Genomic DNA, 14,979 nt, shown 5'->3' with positions numbered 1-14,979 from the left:
GAGAAAGAAGACCATAACGGTTACCCATTCATTCCCGGAATCATTCTCATGAACAACGCCAGTACCTCTTTTCTTTGATAAGGGGCCCAAAACAGCTCACAATACTCCAAGTGCCCTCTAACTAATGCCTTATAAATCCTCAGCATTTATAGTCTAGTCCCTCAAAATGAATGATAACATTGCTTTTGCCTTCCTCACCATCAATTCAACCTGCAAGTTAACCTTAAGTGAATCCTACAGAAGGGCTCCCAAAACCCCTTGTATCTCTGACTCCTGGATTTCCTCCCCATTTAGAAAATAGTCTGTGCTTTTATTCCTTCCACCAAAGTGTATGACCATAAAATTCCCAACATTATATTCCATACGAGCTTGACGTATTGTGCATTGTATTTTTAATTCTGTTCAATAGGCATTTTAACTTTGAAGTACTGCCTAGAATACTGTGATAGTGGCTTCAGAAAATGCATGAATTCTAAGCCAATGGAGATTTGGTTATGGAATGCAATCATATCAGCTTAATACATGCTAATAAGTTAGTGATCGTGGTTGCCAATGTTTAAAGCAGAGAATGTGAATCAATTATCTTTGGAACTACAATCATAAATTAGGAAAAGCACCAAAATTTTACACAACCCCCAATGATCCTTCTGCAATTCTAATAGAAAACTAATTTGAATTTGCTTCACATGCTTGTTGAACATTCTGATTTTTTTTACTCCTGCACTATTCTACTTAGTAATCTGCTCTGGAAGCAGTAATAATTTTTAATTATGTATGATGATGAGACAGAAAATGGAAGAAATATTTGAATATTTCAATTATTTTCATTAATTTATGAAATTTATGCCAATGTCTATTTTACATTAAAGCCTATCAATATCTTAATTAGTCAGTGCCTTGTAAGATATGTAGAACTTGTATTTTTATGTATATTTGTACGACAGGCCTTACTTCAGCAAAATGAAGACAAACAGCTTATTCAACTACAGATCCTAAAGTGTAAATATATCTGAAATATTAGAAAACTAATCAATCAGATTGTTTTGTTGGAACAGCAAACAAAATGATAGACTTCAGGAGCATTGCTATTTCCAAAAGAAATAAAAGCTGTCAAAACAGTATCATTAGTAATGCGTGGATGGTAAGATTTGTGTGAAAATTTGTTATTTTAGGCATGTTAAGAATGTAATTTGATCCACTGACACCTAAATCAATAATTCTCTACCACAGTCAGTTGAAAACTACACCACAAAGACATGTTATTGCATAGTTCTAAATTTGTGAATTTGTCAACATCCAGGACTTGTAAAGTTTAGCAGCAAGTATTTTGGTCGCCAAGATGCTGCACATTATGTTATTAAACACGTGCCATAATTTTGTTGTCACTTCTAAAGTCTCCTACTGTTTGATTGCCTTCTGATCTCCACAGGCAAGTTTTAACACTGAATCAGAAATCTGCAGTTGATCTTAACTGAGTTTATGCAAGTACTACTGGATTGTTGACTTCCTGATCAATCCCCAGGAATTCACTAACATTTACTTCTCCTACAAATATGTCACCACTAAAAGTAAAAGGAATCTAATTTACTTGACTATCTGGCCCTCATGGATGAGGGCGCACACAAGATTCACACAGCTCTACTCCACAACATGGAGATAAGCAGAACTTAAAAATGTAGAATGATTAAATTTGTGTTGGTGAGCATGCAATACTGTCGTGCCATGACCAGGGGGAAGACATGAAAACAAACCTGTGGTATAGTGTGAACGAAAAGGTCTGGTGCTTTTTAAAAGCTTCATTGCTGCAGATTAATGAATTTAATTTTAAGTAACATGGTAGAGTGCAAACCAAGTATTGGGAAGCTACATTTTCTCCACCACATAGAATGTGTACTTAAAGTACCATACTGTAAGTCAACATAGACTATTTTTCATATTTCTATGAACTTTCAATAATATTATTTAAACAAACTGTAATTGAATGTTTTAAATATTGACTATAAATTATAGACTAACTTCCAGATAAATATTTCCAGAAAAATAGAGCAAATAATGCACATCTGAAAAGCAGGAATATTAATAGGTCTTGATTTTTTTTTTATTTTACCAATAAAACCAACATAACAATCCCCAAAAGCTTATTTGGAAAAATTATATTTTTTCCACTGACAGCGCTATTAAAATAAATGTCAACCATTCAAAATTCTCATTTTGCTTATCTGTCAGTAACTTCCAAACTTCAATTTGGAATACAGACAAATCTCATTTATTTCTATGGCCAGAAACATGGAGCAAAAGCAGAGGCTCAAAGGGAGTAAATGGGCAGGTTTGCTAGAGCTGTTGGGAGTGGTTTGAACTAATATGACAGGGGGATGCGAGCCAGTATGACAGAGCAGAGGATGAGCCAGCAGGTTTATAAGTAGATGATGTACTATGTAATATGAATGTAAGGAAGGACAAGCCAATGATTGAGTATAACTGCAGATGGAGCAGAGTTAAGTTGTACCACAGAGGCAAAATTCATAAGAGCGAAGAATGCAGGACTGAAGGTGCTGTATTTAAATGCACGTAGCATTTGGAATAAGGTGGATGAACTCGTGGTGCAGTTAGAGATTGGTTGGTATGATGAAGTGGGCATCACTGAGTCGTGGTTGAAAGAATACCATAGTTGGGAGCTTAACATCAAAGGATATACTTTGTATCAAAAGGACAGGCAGTTGTGCAGCTCTATTGGTATGAGGTGGAATTACATCTTTAAAAAGAGGTCACATGGGGCCAGAGAACATTGAATCTTTGTGGGTGGAGTTAAGAAACTGCAAGGGTAAAAAGCCATTCTGGGAATCATCTGGCTTCCAAATAGTAGCCAAGATGTGGGGTTGAGTTTGCAAGGGAAGCTGGATAGGACATGCAGTAAGGGTAATGTCACAATTGTAATGGGGGACTTCAATATGAAAGGGAATTGGGAAAACCAGGTTGATGTCAGATCGTAAGAGAGGGAATTTGTTGAATGCCTACAAGATGGCTTTTTAGAGCAGCTTGTGCTCGATCCTACTAGGTGATTAGATTGGGTGTTGTGTCGTAACCCTGATTTTATTAGTCAGCTTAATGTAAAGGAATCCTTAGGAGGCAGTGATCATAATATGAGTGAATTCATACTGCATTTTGAGAGGGAGAAGCATTAAGTCACATGTCTCAGTATCACAATGGAATAAATCGAATTACAGAGGCATGAGAGAGGAGCTTGCCCAGATGGATTGGAGGGGGGATACTGGTGGGGATAGTGGCAGAACAGAGGTGGCTGGTTGAAGTTCTGGGAATAGTTCACAAGGTGCAGGGCAGATATGCCCCACAGAAGAAATTGTTGTCAAATGGCAGTGCTAGGAAACCGTGACTGACAAGGGTAGTCAAGGACTGCATAAAAGCCAAGGAAAGGGCATATAAGGTAGCAAAAGTGAGTGGGAAGTTGGATAATTGGGAAGCTTTTATAATCCAACAAAAGGCTACTATAAGAAGGGAAAAGATGAAATATGAGGACAAACTAGCTGATAATATAAAGCAAGAAACTAAGAGTGTTTTTTAGTTATTTAAAGAATGAAAGGGAGGCGACAGTTGATATTGGACCACTGGAAAATGATGCTGGTGAGATACTAATGGGGGACAAAGAAATGACAGATAAGCTTAACAAGTACTTTGCTTCAGTCTTTACTGTGGAAGTCACCAGCTGTTTGCCAAAGATCCATGAGTGTCAGGGAGCGGGAGGAAGTGCCATTGCTATAACAAAGGAAAAAGTGCTAGGCAAACTGAAATGTCTTAAAGTGGGTAAGTCACCTGGACCAGATGGACTACAACCTAGAGTCCTGAAAGAGGTTGCTGAAGAGATGATGGATGCATTGGTCATGATCTTTCAAGAACCACTTGATTCTGGCATGGTCCCAAATGACTAGAAAATTGCATATATCACTTCATTCTTTAAGAAGGGAGGAAGACAAAAGAAAGGAAACCTTAGGCCAGTTAGCCTAACCTCAGTGTTTGGGAAACTGTTGGAGTTCATTATTAAGCACAAGGTTTCGGGGTACTTGGAGACTAATGGTAAAATAAGTCAAAGTCAGCATGGTTTCTGTAAAGGGAAATCTTGCCTAACAAATCTGTTAGAATTCTTCGAGGAAGTAGCAAGCAGCGTGAACAAAGGAGACTGGATGTCATTTACTTAGATTTTCAGAAAGCATTTGATAAGGTGCCTCACATGAGGCTTCTTAACAAGATAAGTTCCAATGGCCTTACAGGAAAGATAATGGCATGGATAGTAAAATGGCTGACAGGCAGGAGGCAGCGAGTGGAAGTAAAGGGGACCTTCTCTGGTTAGCTGCCAGTGACTAGTGGTGTTCCTCAGGGGTCAATATTGGGACCGCTACTTTTCACATTGTTTGTCAATGATTTAGATAATGGAATTGATGGATTTGTGGCAAAGTTTGCGGATGATATGAAGATAGGTGCAGGGGTAGGTAGTGCTGAGGAAGCAATGCGATTGCAGCAGGACTTAGAGAAATTGGAAGAATGGCAAAAAGTGGCAGATGGAATACAGTGTTGGGAATTGTATGATAATGTATTTTGGTAAAAGGAACAATACTGCAGACTATTAAAATAAATGGGGAGAAAATTCAAACATCAGGGGTGCAAAGGGACCTAGGAGTCCTCATGTAAAACTCCCAGAAGGTTAAGTCACAGGTTGAGTCTATATTAAAGAAGGCAAGTGCTTTCAAGGGGAATAGAATATAAAAACAAGGAGATAATGCTAAAGCTTTATAAGACACTAGTCAGGCCTCTTCTGGAGTATTATCAACAGTTCTGGGCCCTTTATCTCAGAATGGATGCATTGCCACTGGAGAGAGTCCAGGGGAGGTTCACAAAGATGATTCCAGGAATAAAGGGGTTAACATGCAAGAAGCGTTTGACAGCTTTGGGCCTATACTCACTGGAATTTAGAAGAGTGCATGGGGATCTCATTGAAACCTACTGAACGTTGAAAGGACTAGATAAGGTGGTTGTGGAGAGGATGTTTCCTCTGGTGGGGGTGTCCAGAACTAGAGTGCACAGCCTCAAAACTGAGAGGTGACCTTTTAGAACAGAAGTAAGGAATTTTTTTAGTCAAAGAATGGTGAATCTGTGGAATGCTCTGGTGGAGGCGAAGTCCATGGTTAGGGTATATTCAAAGTGGAAGTTGATGGATTCCTAATTGGCCAGGGCATCAAGGGATATGGTGAGAGGGCATCACATTCCTGCTCTTGTATTCTAGACCTCTTGAAATGAATGCTAACATTGTATTTGCCTTCCTCACCACTGACTCAATTTGCAAGTTAACCTTTAGGGCTCGCAAGTCCCTTTGCATCTCAGATTTTTGGATTTTCTCCCCGTTTAGAAAATAATGTAGCGATCCTACATTCACTCTCATCTTCTTTTATTTTTTACATACTTGAAAAAGCTTTTACTATCCACCTTGATATTGTTTGCTAGCTTGCTTTCATATTTCATCATTTCCTTACTAATGATTCTTTTAGTTGCTCACTGTAGTTTTTAAAAAGCTTCCCAATCCTCTATCCTCCTGCTAATTTTTGCTTTGTTGTATGCCCTCTCTTTTGCTTTTTATATTGGCTTTGACTTCCCTTGTCAGCCACTATTGCACTATTTTGCCATTTGAGTATTTCTTCATTTTTGGAATACATTTATTGTATACCTTCCTCATTTTTGCCAGAAACTCACACCATCTCTGCTCTTCTGTCATTCCTGCCAGAACCTCCTTCCAATTTACTTTGGCCAACTCCTCTCTCATACCACTGTTATTTCCTTTACTCCACTGAAATACTGCTACATTTGACTTTATTTTCTCTCTATCAAATTTCAAGTTGAACTCAGTCATATTGTGATGACTGCCTCTGAAGGGTTCTTTTACTTTAAGCTCCCTAATCGCCTCCAGTTCATTACATAACACCTGATCCAGTATAGCTGATTCCCCTAGTAGGCTCAATGACAAACTGCTCTAAAAAGCCATCTTGTAGGCACTCAGCAAACTCACTCCCTTGAGATCCATTAACAACCTGATTTTCTCAATTGACTTTCATGTGCAATCACTCATGATGATCATAACATTGCCCTTTTGTCACATTGCCCTTTTCTATTTCCCATTGTAATCTGTGAATCTCTATCTCTGTTAAGGTGATGGGAAGATGGGGTGTGTGTGGATGTTCAGGAAATGGAGGCATCCTCGTCCATTCCCTGGATACCTCTTGTCCTGGAAATTAATGCCTCATACTGGGAACAGATGTGGTGGAGACAAAGGAACTGAGAAAAGCGAATGACATTTTTACAGGAGACAGTGTGCAAAGATAATAGTCCAGGTAGCCATGGGAATTTGTACGTTTATAAAAGATATCAGTAGACAGTTTGTCCCTAGTGATGGAGACAGAGAGATTGAGGAAAGGGATAGAGGTGTCAGAAATTAACCAAGGGAGTTTAAGCGCAGGATGGAGGCAAATTTGATGAAATTAATAAGCTCAGCATGGGTGCACGAAGCAGCACCAATGCAGTCATCAATATAGCTCAGGAAAAGATGAGAAGCATTACCAGGGAAGGCTTAGAACATGGACTCCTCCACATAGCCAATGAAAGTCAGTCATAGCTATATATTGAGTTTAGAGAAAATGGGAGGAACTGAAGGAAAAGTTGCTGAGGGTGAGGATCAGTTCTGCCAGATGGAAGAGGGTGGTAGTGGAGGGACACTGGTCGGGTCTACTGTTAAGAAGGAAGCAGAGAGCTTTAAGAATTTCTTAATGGGAGATGGAAGTGTCTTGGGACTGGACATGCATGGTGAAAATGAGATGACCAGTGCAGGGGTATTGAAAGTTGCTGAAGAGATTGAGCACATGTGAAGTGTTGTGGAGTAGGTGGGAAGGGACTGAACCAAGGGAGATAAAATAGAGTCTAAGTATGGGGATGTGAGTTCAGTGGGGCGGGAATAGGCAGAAGCAGTAGGTCTACCTGGACAGTCAGGTTTGTGGATCCTTGGTAGGAGGTAGAAATGAGCAGTCTGGGGTCAAGGAACTATGAGGGTGGTGACAGTGGGTGGGATATCTCCTGATGAGGTTGGTGATGGTGCAGCAGACAATGGCCTGGTAGTACTGAGTAGGGTCCTTTTCATGGGGTAACTAAAAGGAGGTGGCTGAGACTTGCTGCCTGGCCTTGGCAAGTAGAGATTGGTCCACTAGGCTACAACAACACCTTGGGTAGATTTGGTGACCTGTTTATGTAAGCTTATGGCTAAGTCCCCAAAAATGTATTTGGGCAATTTGGAAGTGAATTATCATTCAGGCACTTTCCATAAACTTATCTGAGATGAAGAACAGAATGTGTGGAAGTTCTGTATGGAAAACCGGACACAGATTAGAGGACCACTTCGTTGAGCACCTCCGCTCCGTCCGCCACAACAGACAGGATCTCCCAGTAGCCACCTACTTCAACTCTGCTTCCCACTCCCATTCAGATATGTCCATACATGGCCTCCTCTATTGCCATGATGAGACTAAACTCAGGTTGGAGGAGCAACACCTCATATACCGTCTAGGTTGTCTCCAGCCCCTTGGTATGAACGTAGAATTCTCCAACTTCCGGTAATTCCCTCCCCCTCTATCCTCTATCCCTATGTCACTCTGCCCCTCCCCCAGCTGCCTATCACTTCCCTTATGGTTCCGCCTCCTTCTACTACCCATTGTGTTTTCCTCTACTCCTTCTTCACCTTTCCTGCCTATCCCCTCCCTGCTTCCCCTCCCCCACCCCAGGATCTTTCCCCTTACTGGTTTTTCACCTGGAACCTACCAGCCTTCTCCTTCCCACCCTCTCCCCACCTTCTTTATAGGGCCTCTGCCCCTTCCCTCTTCAGTCCTGATGAAGGGTTCCAGCCCAAAATGTTGACCAATCTTTTCCACAGATGCTGGCCGACCTGCTGGGTTCCTCCAGTGTGTTGTGAGTGTTGCTTTGACACCAGCATCTGCAGATTATTTTGTGGAAGTTGTGAATATTTTTTAAATAGATAATTGGCAAAGTGAGTAAATTACCAAGTTAAAGTCTGTTATTTGATCTTTTGTCCCAGCTGGAGTTTATCACATATGCTGCTGATTTCTATCAGACAATAGGTGTTCTAGAAAACATGATTAGACTGATACTGCTTTAATCTCCAGAATTTTGCTCCATTAGCAATTTTTTTCTCTGCATTCAAATGAAATGTTCTGGGCACGGTGCCTAACATTTAACCACATCCTTTTAATACTTAGTTCATTCATGCTAGTGGACTTCTGGCCCATCGTAATGCATATTTGTATTACTTTAAAAAGCAAGATCAGTAATTTTACTTACATTTTGCTATAATTCCATTATTATTTTAAAGTCATTTACTTATCTACAAAAAAAAAAGTCTAGTCTGGGTTCCCAGAGATCCTGTTAAAACTTGTCCTTGCCACTCCATTTCCAAGTGAGGTGCAGTATCAAACACAACAGTGAAGCTGTTGAAATTCTACCTTTCAAAAAATGTCATGGAAATACAAGTTGTGACTTGCATAGTCTACCTATGTTACTGTACGACTGGTCAGGCTTTTGGAACAGTAAACCAGAATTTAGCGCTTTTCATTGTAGTGATTGCTGATTCTGGCACTGCAGTGCGAAAAAGAATCTGTACACTTGCAGGCCAAGAGTTCCAACACGGGGAGTTCGGTTGTAGCCAGTAGAATACCTAGTTCTCTATTCTTTCTATTATTAAAGTATACAGTAATGCAGTTGAATCTTCCCATATCATCGTGAATCAAAATCAAGTGCAATGTCATTCACTGGAAGTGCCAGGAATGGCAGATAATGACCAATTGACTTGGAGGTTTATAAGTAGAAGAGGAAGATTCTGTTGGTGTACTGAGAGTAAGGGGGAAGATATGAAAACATGATTATGGGAAATGGAACTGACATTATCTACAATTATACAAATTCTTGGCTGATTGAAAGGGAAAGAAGAGTGTGATTTTCACCACCAGGCATGTCTCCCTTTCGTCTCCTTGACAGTGTTCCCTCCACATTCCTATACACACTTAGGAGATGCAGTACCCACTATTTTACTTCCAAAAACTTCTGTTCAAACTGCAAGTGTGAGACCAGCTTTTTGGTCACCCATCACCAACTTTCTATCTCACTCTATGAACTTCTGCTTTTGGATGTTTAGATCACTGTGAAGTTAAATGCAAATTCTCTCAAATTCTTCCTCATCTTTCAAAAAGACACATTACAGTCTTCCTGACTTAACTACTGTAACGCATTTTCCCTTATATTTTTATTTCTTTGGCCACTTAAGTACCTTACCTTCTCTCCAATACCCCACTTCTTTCATTGCACCTGATAAAATATTATATTCCTAATTTTCTACAATGAAGAAGGGTCATTGATATAAAATATAAGCAGATTTTCTCACCATCTGGCTACTCCATGGCCCCCAGGAGTATTTCCAATATTTTCCATTTTATGATAAAATTAGCTCACTGCTTTATTTTGCACCGTGTCTGTAATAGGGTTAGTTCTTGGTTGTGCAAAGTTTGTTCACATAGCAATCACTTATCTAGCTGCAAGATCTGTTTATTTTTAAATAAAATTTACCATAATCTGCAAGTGATTAACTAGATCCAATTTACATAACATTCTCAGATTTATGAGTTTTCTTGCCAATTCAAAAATAAATGAGAATGCAAGAAATGCCCAGATGATACAGTGCAATTGAAATCAGGAAAACTCTGATCTCAAACCTCCGCTACCTTGCAGCTATACCCACTCATGGAGAAGGATTGGGGAGTACATCCTGAGGAAAAATCTGGAGCTGGAGTCCTAAGGCAGTCCTACGTTGAGTTGATTGCTGATTGGCAACTCCTGCAATGTTGCTGGTGCTAAATTGTATTGGTCTCTGCTGTTCCTTTGAATTCATCAGCTGTGGAGAGGGGGAACCTGATGCACGGGCAACAACTTGCTCTCCATATCGTACTGCCTACTTGTGTTTTATGTAGACAGCTATGACACAATATCCATGGGCGAACCCAACCAATGGAGGGCCTATGAAAACAGTAAAGCATCAAGGTTCACTATTTTTAATGGTAAAATCACTCAGCTACCTTCTGGTACCCACACATACTGTTCTTTTCCTCTTACTTCTAACAGTTTTTCTGTCCCTTCATTTTGCTTATGTACTTTGTACTATGAATTGAATATTCTAACAATAGGTTGCCACTTCAGTCTTTAGATGTAAGGTTTCTGAATCCAATTGGCTGAAGGAACACCAGTCCCTAATTTCTATCATGTAGCCCAGCACAGTTGAACTTACAAAAAATGATCAGTTAAAAATAAATTGAGGATCTGCTGAGCTTATCAAAAAACCCTAATTTTCTTTCTAGGTGCTCATTGTGTCATAAGGAGGTGGCTGGGAATGGACCCACGTGCAAGACACAGATACTGAAGTACTAGGGACAGGACTAGGATACAGGGTGAGGGCAAGGACACGGACACGAAAACCGGGAACCCGGAACAGGACTGGACAAGAGAGCTAGGAGCCTGGGCTTGGACTCTGAGCTAGAGACTGGACAAGGACCCAGTACCTGGGTCTTGCCTCTGGCTCAGACCCCAGAACTAGGCAAGGATGAGGCTTGGCTGGCAGGCAGGCAGGTTGGAGTCTTCAGGCTTGAGGCTAGAGGCTAAAGATGAGGCGAGGCTTGGCAGGAGGCTGGAGTCTTCAGGCTTGAGGCTGGAGGCTAGAGACTAGAGGCGAGGCTTGGCAGGAGGCTGGAGTCTTCAGGCTGGAGGCTAGAGACTAGAGGCGAGGTTTGGCAGGAGGCTGGAGTCTTCAGGCTTGAGGCTGGAAGCTAGAGACTAGAGGCGAGGCTTGGCAGGAGGCTGGAGTCTTCAGGCTTGAGGCTGGAGGCTAGAGACTAGAGGCGAGGCTTGGCAGGAGGCTGGAGTCTTCAGGCTGGAGGCTAGAGACTAGAGGCGAGGCTTGGCAGGAGGCTGGAGTCTTCAGGCTTGAGGCTGGAGGCTAGAGACTAGAGGCGAGGCTTGGCAGGAGGCTGGAGTCTTCAGGCTTGAGGCTGGAAGCTAGAGACTAGAGGCGAGGCTTGGCAGGAGGCTGGAGTCTTCAGGCTTGAGGCTGGAGGAGAGAGATTTGAGGCGAGGCTTAGCAGGAGGCTGGAGGCTAGAAACTTGAGGTGAGGCTTGGCAGGAGGCTGGCGTCTTCAGGCTGGAGGCTGGAGGCTAGAGACTTGAGGCAAGGCTTGGCAGGAGGCAGGAGGCTGGAAGCTAGAGACTTGAGGCAAGGCTTGGCAGGAGGCAGGAGGCTGGAGTCTTGAAGCTCCTCCTGGGCAGGGCGCAGTTCTCCACCCGACGGAGGAAAGGGACAGGAAGGGACAGGACCAACTGCAGGTAACGGCAAGACGGCCTGGCTTACCCGACGGAGGCAAGGCTTAGGAAGGGACAGAACCAACTGTAGGTAACGGCAATACGGCCTGACTTACCCGATGGAAGCTAGGGACAGGAAGGGACAGAACCAACCACAGGGTAATGGCAAGATGGCCTGACTTACCCGGCGGAGGCAAGGGACAGGAAGGGAGGCTCCAGGACAAGACAGCAAGACAAGGCAAGACTTCAGGCAATGCGAAGCAAGACAGAACTTCAGACGAGGCGAGTGTTACTGGCAAGACAAGGCAGGGCTTCAGGCCAGGAAACAGAAGGCAGGGGAAGGGATACAAGGACAAGAGCAATCCAGCACCCACGCCCTGACCTCTGAAGGTATTTATGCAGCCAGCCCCAACGAGCATCAGCTGCCTCAATTAGAGCTCAACAAGAACAGAAACAGGGTAGACAGGAAAACCTGGAGCAAGGGTCGATGGACTGGACCGTGAACCGGAATACAGACTTCACGGACCGGACCATGACACATTGCCTTTAACTCAGTGATGCACAGAGCCTCGAAACATGCAGTGGGAAGCAATTGCTTTACTGATTTCCATGCAGCCTTTCATAGCACCTGAGGCCCACTTCAGTGTAATTTAAAGTTGAGAAGGTTGGTTCAGACCTAGGTTATAGAGAAGTCATTGGGAATGACTTAAGGTACTTCTCCAAATTAAAAACATACCCCTTACAAAGGCTGTTTCTCTTCCAGACAACTGACCTTAAAGTACTGTTGCTCATTTTTATCTGCCTGCTCCAACAGATGCTGCCTGAGCTGCTCAGTATTTCTAGCATTTTCAATTTTTATTTTAGATTTGTATTTTTGTCCCACAGAATGTATAAATTGAACACACTTCTGCTATTGTGTCCAATGTCTCCATTTAGAGCAGGGAGCAGAAGAAAGAGTCTTGTCAATTCTGCAATCTCACATTATCTATCCCTGTGCCCAGCTGCCACCTTTTAAGAATTTCTTTACAAAGGAAAGAGCATGAGCTGTGCCGTCAGCTTTTGCAAAAGGTCAAGACCAAGTCCAACTGAAAGCCCTTTAGATATATCAGGCTATATTTACTCTAAATATTTTGCAATTAGTACAGAAAGCAACAACAGTAGGAGAAACAGTAAATTTGCAAAGGATGCATTGATTGTATCTCTTCTAATTTTTCCCCATCTGGGTTCTGCAATTCAATACTATTCTGAATACCCAAATGAAAAACATTAATCTTATGCATCTTAATAAAATAACTTTTCATTATTGTAAACTCCAGAAAGCATAAACCCTTTCTAGTCATTAACCATAAGTCATTAGCTATTCCAGTCATTTATATGTTTAGCCTGAAATTAATCAGATTTTATTAATTTGCTCTCTCCTTCCCCCAACCCTCACCCACCATTCCTACAGCCTTTCTGCCTTGAACTTTTATCTTTACTTCCTCTTTAAAACTTACAACACACCAATTGATTCCTGTTTTAGTGATGAGATCATCCAATAATGTTAATTCTGTTTCTCTTCTCCTAGATGCTGCCTGAGCAGAAAATTTTCTGCTTTCTGTTAATATTGTATGTGTGATCTTCATGTCCTCACTGGCCACAAGAGCAGTACAGAAGGTTGGGGTGGGGAGGGAAGAGTGGTGAAAGTTTGTTCAAGAATGATGATAGAGATAATCCTGGGAATTATAGACCAGTGAATTTTACATCAGTTGTGGGCAAACCATTGAAGAGAATTCTTAGAGGCAGGTTGAAACGAGCATTTGAAGAAGTATAGTTTAATTAGGGGCAAAACAAGTTGCTGAAGATAGAGCAATTGATATGTATATGGATTTTAGTAAGGCATTTGACAAGGTTCCCCATGGTACGCTCATTCAGAAAGTCAGGAAACATGGGATCCAAGAAAACTTGGCTAAGAATTGGCTTGCCTACAGAAGACAGAGGCTGATGGTAGAGGGTAGAGCATATTCTGCCTGGAGGAGGGCAGTGACCAATAGTGAATTGCAGGGAACTGTTCTGGAACCTCTGCTCTTTGTGATTTTCAAAAATGACATGCTTGGGGAAGTGGAGGGGTGGGTTAGTAAGTTTATAGATGACTCAAATGTTGGAGTTGTGGATAGTGCAATAGATTACAATGGGACATTGATAGGGTGCAGAGCTGGGTTGGGAACTGGCAGATGGGGTTCAAACCAGGAAAGTGTGAAATGATATACTTTGGAAGGTTGACTTTGAAGGCGGAGTACAGGGTTAACAGCAGGATTCTTAACAGTGTGGAGGAACAGAGGGATCTTGGGGTCCACGTCCATAGGTCCCTCAAATTTGCGCACATGGTAATAGGGTTGTTAAGGTGTATGGTGTGTTGGCCCTCATTAGTTAGGGGATTGAATTTAAGAGCTATGAGGTAATATTGCAGCTGTATAAAACTCTGGTTACCTCATTATAGGAAGGATGTTCAAGCTTTACAGGGAATGCAGAAGCAATTTCACAGGATGCTGCCTGATTTAGAGCATGTCTTACGAGGAACAGTTGAGTGAGCAATGTTTATCTCTTTGGAGCAAAGAAGGATGAGAGGTGATAATAGAAGCATGTAAGATATGAAGCATTGATAGAGTGGACAGCAGCGCCTTTCTCCACAGGGTGGAAATGGCTAATATGAGAGGGCATAATTTTCAGGTGATTGGAGGAAAGTATCGAGGAGGTGTCAGAGGTAGGTTTGTATTCACAAAGAGTGGTAAGTGCATGTAACACATTACCAGGGGTGGTGATAGAGGCAGATATATAAGGGAGATTTAAGAGATCTTTAGATAGGCACATGAATGAAGGAAAAAAATAGATTGAGTTAGAGTAGATTTAAAGTTCGGTACAACATTATGGATCAAAGGGCCTGTTCAGTGCTATACTGTTCTATTTTCTATGTATTTGATCCTGTAATTGGAATCAGTATATATATGAAACAAAATAACAAAAGTGGCCCTTTGATCATACAAAATGAAGGCCTAATAGTATTACACAACACTGTGTTGCGCTGTTTGAATAGAGAGCCTATGATTTGTTATGTATATACTGTGAATAATTAACCTTCTTACATAATGTAGGCATGATTGAAAATGAACAAATACTTTCATTTAAACAGACAGTTACAGGTGAAATGCCTTTTGTTTTAATGAAAGACATAAGTATCAATGGCCTGGTGAACATTAAAAGGACTTACAATGTGACATTAACTTTTTTATTCCCTGGGCTGGTGACGTCTTTGTATCAGGTTACAAATATTATCTGTACTACACAAATGTGTCCAGCTATAAATCATCAGCTTTAAATGTTAATGTTCAAACAAAGGATATCTTAATGCTGATTTATGGAGAAAGTTTATTAAACTCTCAGTATTCCTGACACATTAAAATTAATGATGAACAAAAATCACAGGCTAAGAGACAAAAAAAACTATTTCATTTAACAGAGATTCCCTTTAGAAACTGAATT

The sequence above is a fragment of the Mobula hypostoma genome, chromosome 16 (genome assembly GCF_963921235.1).
Source record: "Mobula hypostoma chromosome 16, sMobHyp1.1, whole genome shotgun sequence".
Classification (NCBI taxonomy): domain Eukaryota; kingdom Metazoa; phylum Chordata; class Chondrichthyes; order Myliobatiformes; family Myliobatidae; genus Mobula; species Mobula hypostoma.
Note: the sequence above shows the minus strand (reverse complement) of the source record.